The sequence below is a fragment of the Asparagus officinalis genome, chromosome 8 (genome assembly GCF_001876935.1).
Source record: "Asparagus officinalis chromosome 8, Aspof.V1, whole genome shotgun sequence".
NCBI lineage: Eukaryota > Viridiplantae > Streptophyta > Magnoliopsida > Asparagales > Asparagaceae > Asparagus > Asparagus officinalis.
In genome coordinates, this window is record NC_033801.1 from 115562083 (window position 1) to 115570353 (window position 8271).

Below are 8271 nucleotides of genomic sequence, written 5' to 3' on the forward strand. Positions count from 1 at the left end.
CACATTTTGAGTAGAAGGAGATGAGTGAGTTAGTGATGAACATGTCGGAATCGAGGTTGATTTTCACTATCAATACAATCAAACAATCAAGCGAAATCGAACAGGAGTTGGGCAGCGTTCAAATAGCTACTTTTGGTATATTAGCTTTAAATATCACTCACCACAAGAAACAATCCAATACAATCAAACGAAATCAACAGGGCAAATCAACAACCTGACAAAATAAAAAAGGTTGATTTTCACCATCAATACAAATTGATGAAGGGAAGCAACAAAACCCAATAATAGTAACCAAAGCATTCGATAAACAAACATCCTTATCGAGCCTATCCCTTCTCACCATTTCCCTCAATTCATCGGCCTCTCTAGCCTCCAAGACACAATATATCACATTCAAAAAAGTGGGTCTGCTGGGTCTAATCCCAATGTCCATCATTCTCCGAAAAAGGGACAACGACATCACAAGTTTTCCATTAAGGGTGTTGGCGCCGATGATAGCTGTCCAAGAAACAACATTTCTCATCCTTTGAGGTATTTGATCGAACAGGAGTTAGGCAGCCTCCAAATGGCCACATTTTGAGTAGAAGGAGATGAGTGAGTTAGTGATGAACATGTCGGAATCGAGGTTGATTTTCACTATCAATACAATCAAACAATCAAGCGAAATCGAACAGGAGTTGGGCAGCGTTCAAATAGCTACTTTTGGTATATTAGCTTTAAATATCACTCACCACAAGAAACAATCCAATACAATCAAACGAAATCAACAGGGCAAATCAACAACCTGACAAAATAAAAAAGGTTGATTTTCACCATCAATACAAATTGATGAAGGGAAGCAACAAAACCCAATAATAGTAACCAAAGCATTCGATAAATAAGATGACACAACGAGAGAGAGATGTCACCTAAATTAGATCAAACTTTGCGCCTAAGACACTTCCTCAGCTTCTTTAGCGTGTGCTTGTTCATCTTCCTCTTCCTCTTCTTCTTCTTCGCACTATCAACCCACATTATCGGACCTCCGCCATCACCATGGTCGTCATCGGAGCCCATATTGATGTCGTATAGGCCGAAACTATGAAGATAAATTGGGTCTAGAGTAAAACAATGGGGAAAAGATCTGTAAAATGTTTCGGGGTCTGAATTTGGGTTTGAGTCAGGGTTTTGGTGAAGGAACGGGGAAAATAGGGATTTGAGAGATGGGTTTTGTTGAGGGTTGTAAGGAGTCTAAATGGAGGAGAGGTGAATAATTATTTTCACTTTCTTGCCGCTCCGCCACTGTGGGCCGTCTCGGTCTTTTCCTCAGTTACCTCTGTGGTGGCTGATACTGATGCCGGAGCTATGGCCTCCTCCGATGATGGAGCAACGATTTTTGGCGTCTCTGTGGCTGCGAACTCCACCGTCAATGTGGCCTCCACCATTTCTGGTGCCGAAGCGGCGACCTCCTCCAAGACCTCATAGGAGGAGAAGAAGAAGAAAATAGGAAGGGGTATTTTCGGAAGCTTTTGTGATTAAATCCGGGAGAGTGTGAAAAGGGGCCTAATCAATTTTTTTTTAGTTTTTGGGGTTAAAGGACATGAAAAAAACATTGAGAGGCTGAACAACTTATATTTTTTGGGGCCTAGACACATTTTCCCCTAAAAATAATATGTATCATATTAAAAACAAATAAGGACTAAATCGATAGGTCCGGACTATTTTAAAATAGCACCCTAACTATTAAAAAAACAAACGCAACCTTAGGACATAATATAGAATTAAATAAGATTCCAGGGTCCAACATTAAAAAAGGTTCAATATCCATAATCTCCTGACGGGATCTGCACTCTAATAACAACATTATGGGTACTTGTTGCTGATGCTTTAAGCAATATGGGGAGAAATAAGAAATTGTTGAAATCTAGAAGATAAGATGAATATGGACATTACTTGAATATAAATAATTAATTAGGTGATTCTTCATTAGCACATGTCATTTAGTCTTCTTATTATCCATCTATATAATGTATGTCATAGACTACAAATTGGATAGAGAAATAAAGATGAATAAAATGAGATGATCACTTTCTCCCTATCTTTTCTCTTCTCTATTTATTTACATTTACATTTCATGTTTGATTCTTACTTTTTATATATATGATGTATGTAGATATAACAACAAGATTACAACACGTTATTAGCACGAAAGCTCTAGCTAGTCGATTCGTAATCGTCCGTTGGTGGTAAGAGATATTTCGGTGTACATCTTTTATTCTTCCAAATCTGTTATGTTGATAAAAAAATTTAACGTTTGTGTTGCCAAGCTGAAAGCTGAATAGCTGAGAGAAGGCTCAATAGTTACGTAAGCTAGCAAATTTATTTGGATGTTTGTCCATTATTTCTGAACTTTATTATTTCTGGAACATATTTACGTGTTTGATTATTTTTCACTTTTGGTGCCATTAAGACCTATCAAAGTTTCCTTTATACTTCTTTGGATATAGCCTTTTCTGTTACATGAACTAAAGATTTGTATTTGTTAGATTCTTCTCTTTCCTAATCTTCTGCTTAAAAGATCAAAATTTGTGCTAGTGGATAAGCATTCAAACTTTGATTCTTCTCTTTCCTAATCTTCTGCTTAAAAGATCAAAATTTGTGCTAGTGGATAAGCATTCAAACTTTGATAGGCAAAACAATGTAATGAGGGAGCAAAAGATCAAAATTTGTGCTAGTGGATAAGCATTCAAACTTTGATAGGCAAAACAATGTAATGAGGGAGCAAATAAATTTCTGTTGCCCATTTCTACTCATCCCACAATACAAATTTGCTGAAGTAACATTATTTACAGAAATCCACTTTTCTTTCAAGCTCACCTGAATGCCAGAAATGCCTTTGTCCAGTAAAAATTATGTCAGAAATATCCAACATATGTCATTATTCCAGCTTTGATAAATGATTGATGATACTATACATAACAAAAGAAATACATTTTCTAGAAATATACCAATGTTAGCAGATAAGTCATTTCAGCCCCCTTGTAGTTTATATCATGATGAAGGAGTATTAGCAGATAAGTCACTTTTCTGAAGTCTATAACCATGATTAAGTCTTTATTTTTGTGATCTGCTATGGTTAAAATTTTAGAAAAATAGATGGTGGTGGTGATATAGTTGAAGATCTTTGCTAATGTTGGCAAACAATTTCTGGATCATTCTAACATAACTTTTGAAGCTGTCAATATTGATAGAAAAAGTTGGAACCATTCAGTTGCCATTTTCCTATATTCTAGTAAGGACAAGTACTGTTTTAAAATAATTTAAACTCATATTTCTAGAATTTAATTGTGTTATATGAATCAGGATCATCGTCATTGGCAGACTAATAAGTATATCTCTTGTGATCTTAGAATTTTTTGTTAGAGAATATATTTGTGCGTATAGTATACGGTTCAAACTAGAACAAGATTACAATACATTACCAGGTAATGGATGACCATTTCTGTTTGTCATGATCTATTATCTTGCATTCTATGATCATTGGTTGATTAATCTGTAATTCATGTATAGGGGAAAACTATTCTAACCATATGATATACGAGTAAGATGTTATTTGTAGTACTTAAATTTTCATTTGATGTGTTTTTTTAAAAAAAGGGTAAGTTCTTTGATCTGAACAAGTGAATTACTCAATTGTGTAACTAGAGTGGTTATCTTCCGAGAGTATAAGAACCGTTCTACTTTCTATGCATGCATATATGAGCTTTTGTATGTTTACAAAGTGTTCTATTTTTGTACAGTGGTAAGCAAATGGGTGTTTCACCTCTAATCTTGGACTATAGAGTTTTGATTGAATTTGTATATGACGACTAATGAGTTTAAGTTCAACAATCAAAGATGATTTAGACCCTTGTTAGCTGTTAGCCTGCTTATAGACTCAACAATCAAAGATGATTTAGACCCTTGTTAGCTGTTAGCCTGCTTATAGACTAGTGCTATTGCATTAAATGTGATGTTGAATTTTTCAAATGCCTTGTTAGCTGTTAGCCTGCTTATAGACTAGTGCTATTGCATTAAATGTGATGTTGAATTTTTCAAATACTATCAATGCAAGCAATGGTTAAAGGATGTCAAAGCTTTTACAAATTTGAGATAGAGTCTCTCTTCTGGGTATACAAGTCTTAAAGAACATGTGAATATTTCTAATTTCTCATGCACTAATCTTTCGTACCCATGATTAATACACTGTGATATATGATAGTAATTATTACTTACCTTTGGCCTTGAACGTTCATTTTTACTGGACACCCTTTTGATTTTTGTACGATTATATCTCTTGATTCTTTAAGTATCTTTACCCAGAAGGCAAACACTTTAAATTTTCTCTCTATCAATTAAGACGTGAAAAATTAATGACTCACTAAAAAAATATTCACTTTTTTGGGTAATCCCTGAAGGATCGCTTTGATCTATGAAAGCCAATAATCTTCCCTCAAACACTACTGGTAGACTGAACCAGAACTTTTTGGATTTTAAATACATGACTTAATATGATTCAACCATGTGCCATATTGTCTAGCGGGTGAAGCTCACAGAATTGATCGAAAAGATTTTTTCACATTCCATGCAAGTAGTATTGTACTCCAGTAGCAGTACATGGTCAAAAATGATTATGCCAAGCATTCTATTTTGATATCTATATTTGGAGTTGTAGAGAATCACAACAAATTGTTGATGAGAAATCACAATGTTAGACTAGTTAGCTTACGAGTTGTGTTTGGAGCACATGCTACCAAACAGAAAATTACTTATACGTGTGGATAAGGGGGAGGCTATGAACATAGTAGAAGATCTTATCCTATAGCTATTTTTGGATTTTAAACCCTCGACTGAATACAATTCAACAAGTAACCTTGTACTCTTACAATAGTACAACTAAAAATTATATTAAGCATTATGAACTAATCCTTGCATTAGTAGTTGTTAAAAACACAACCAGCTGTTGTGAGAAACCATAATGCAAGTTTAATTGGTTCAGTCATAGTGCCTGAAGCACATGTCATAATTCAAACTAATATTCATAAGCTTGGACGAGGGGGAGGTAGTGGACATTGAAGTGGATCTTATAGAGATGGTCAAGGTAAACTATTTGGGTTTTCTATATTTGGATTATATGCATTTGTCAGACAATTTTGATTTAACTTGAGTTTGCTTTAAACTCTTGTGAACCTATGTGGTTTTTATTTATACACTTTAGAATTTATCTGACCTAAAATACACCATGTTGTGACAAATTTTGAGATTTAGGGACCCAATTTTTTTTTTAAAATTCTGACATGAGCTATTGGGTCATCTTGGGCAAAATATTATTTGTCGGATTTCCTTAAATTAAATAAGGTATTCAAACCAAATCCGACCAACTGCATATCATAATTTTCCCCCTTTATCTAATACGTGGTGAAGAAGCAAAACATTTTCCATCTGGGTATTCTTTATTTGCAGTCCATATTTCTATATCACCACCATAGCGTACCTCTATGGGACCTCGGTGAAGGTACATACATTATTTATAAAACTCCGTTAATAATTTAATTAGTACCCATGGTCTATGTTAGGGGATCAATTTACAATTTGATACGCTGACTGTATTTTTATTGAAGATCAATTCTCGACATTAGGGGGAGATTAGTACCCAAAATACAAAATAATATCAAGAAATCCCATTGATGAAAAAGATCTTCAATATTTATATCCACGTACTAGTCAAACTGAACCAGAAGTTCACATGATAATCTGCTAAGAAAAGAGTGACTAAGCCTTATATTCATGTTGAGTATATCATTGATGATTTGGTACGCCAGAAGCGTACTACACCAGAAGCATAGAAAACTTGTTAGTGAAAAAGATAAAAGTTGCGGTACACCAAATCTAATATAGAAAGACAGTCACTCTCATAACCTCCGGAAGAGGCTTGTCCTGAAGACGAAATCTCCAGTAAATTACACGTGCACTTGATAATCATAATATTAGAGGTGCGGAACGACCAAATCCCATTGTTAAGGAAAATGACGAGGATTTGGTTGACATAAAATAAGAATTAAAGTGGCCATGAATTTGTGAAAAAGGAGAAATATATAATAGAAATATAAAAGTTGTTGACAACATAGTTGCCTCTACAGTTGCTCTTACTATCTCGGAAAATAATATGGATCCAGAATCTAAGTCGGTAGCAGAGTGCTTGAAGCACTCGGACTAGGTGAGATGGAAAGTGGCAATTGAGGCTGAGCTGAACTCGCTAAAGTATTTTGAACCTGTAGTCCATATATCCCTGCAGGATATAAATGGGTCTTCGTAAGAAAAATAAATGAGAATTATAAGGTGGTAAGATATAAAGCGAGATTCCTAGCTCAATGGGTTCACGCAGAGACCCGACATCGATTTAGATATAAAATATTCTCCTATTAGTGATTGTATTACGTTCCGCAAGTTAATACCTATGGCAGAAACTATAAATTTATATATGCAATATATGTACGTCATGACCACATTTTTATATGTGTCATTAGACGCTAATATTTTTATATGAAAGTCCCTGATGGACTTAAAATTCCTGAATTGAGAGAAAACGAGAATCGCAACATGTATTACATTAAATTACAAAGGTTGTTATACGACTTGAAACAGTCGAGTAGAATGTGGTATAACCGACTGAGTGAGTTCTTCCTAAAGAAGAGATATACAAATAATAATGTCTACCCTTATGTGTTTATAAAGAAATTCGAAAATGGCTTCTAAGGACAATGTACTAGTTGAAACCACTCAGAGATTGTTCCTCTATATGTGCCCCATGCGAACGTGTAAGGTTAAAATCGCTGATAAAACACATTCGATGATCGTGTGACATATTAAACGAGGATATTATCCCCGCTGTCTTTTCTAAGGACAATGTAACTTGTGTTGCATAAATGATATGTAGAAAATTTTTATCCACTTGCACTAAAAAATAACAATGAAATTAACATAGATAAGTTCGCTCTAAGTAGTGACAATCTAGACAATTTGATCACCAAATCCCTTACTACATCAATTTTTAATTTTATGGTATTGTGCTTGGCCATCACGGTATGCATAGACTTGAATGTTTGTTGTCTTGAGGGGGAGCGAATTATTTTTCAGAATAATCTTGAAGATCAAACCCCGAAGACGGTGACTGTACTATTTTTTCCTTAGCTAAGTTTTTGTCCCCCTGAGTTTTCTTAGCCAAAGGTTTTTAACGAGGCAGCTAATACAACACAAGTTTGGATCCCGAAGATCTATAGTTGTACTCTTTTTTTCTTTGCTAAATTTTTGTCCTACATAGTTTTTCTTAGCGAAAGGTTTTTAATGAGACAACTGATGTAACAGAAATAATGTATGTATGTCATGTACTCTTTTCCTCGACTAGTTTTTCCCACTGGGTTTTTTCTAGTGAGGTTTTTAACGAGGCATTGACATCACGAAATAATGTCCAAGGGGGAGTGTTGAAATCTAGAAGATAAGATGAATGTGGATATTACTTGAATATGGACAATTAATTAGGTGACTCTTCATTAGCACATGTCCTTTAGTCTTCTTATTATCCATCTATATAATGTATGTCATGGACTACAAAATGGATGGAGAAATGAAGATGAATAAAATGAGATGATCACTTTCTCCATATCTCTTCTCTTCTCTATTTATTTACATTTACATTTCATGTTTGATTCTTAATTTTGATATATATGATGTATGTAGATATAACAACAAGATTACAACATAATTTTTTTTTGAGAAAAGAGAGAATTAAGAAAATTGACTTTCTATTTACGTCTTTTTCTAAAAAATTGATTTAGGGACATTTAGAAAAAGGAGAAGACCCGAACTATCTTGCTACATCAACAAGCAGGAGTGAATTAATCTCCATTGGACTTTGTACAAAAAATATATTTTTAAGGGTAAGTTCCAGAAAACCCCCTTAACTTTGGATGATTGTCGGAAAACTCTCCTTAACTTTCAAAACATAAAAAACCCTTTAATTTAATGGTTTGTCACAAAACCCCTTTAACTTTCCGATTTTATTAGAAAACCTCCTTTAATTTTGAATTTAGGGGGTTCTTGACAAAATCTCAAAGATAAAAGTAGTTCTCTGATAACCCCTAAACTTATGGTGGTTTTCTGAAAATTTAAAAGTTAAGAAGGGTTTTCTGTAACTGTCCTTGTTTTTGTGTTTGTTTGGGGTGGTTTTTTTTTTCTTTTTTTGGAATTGGTGGT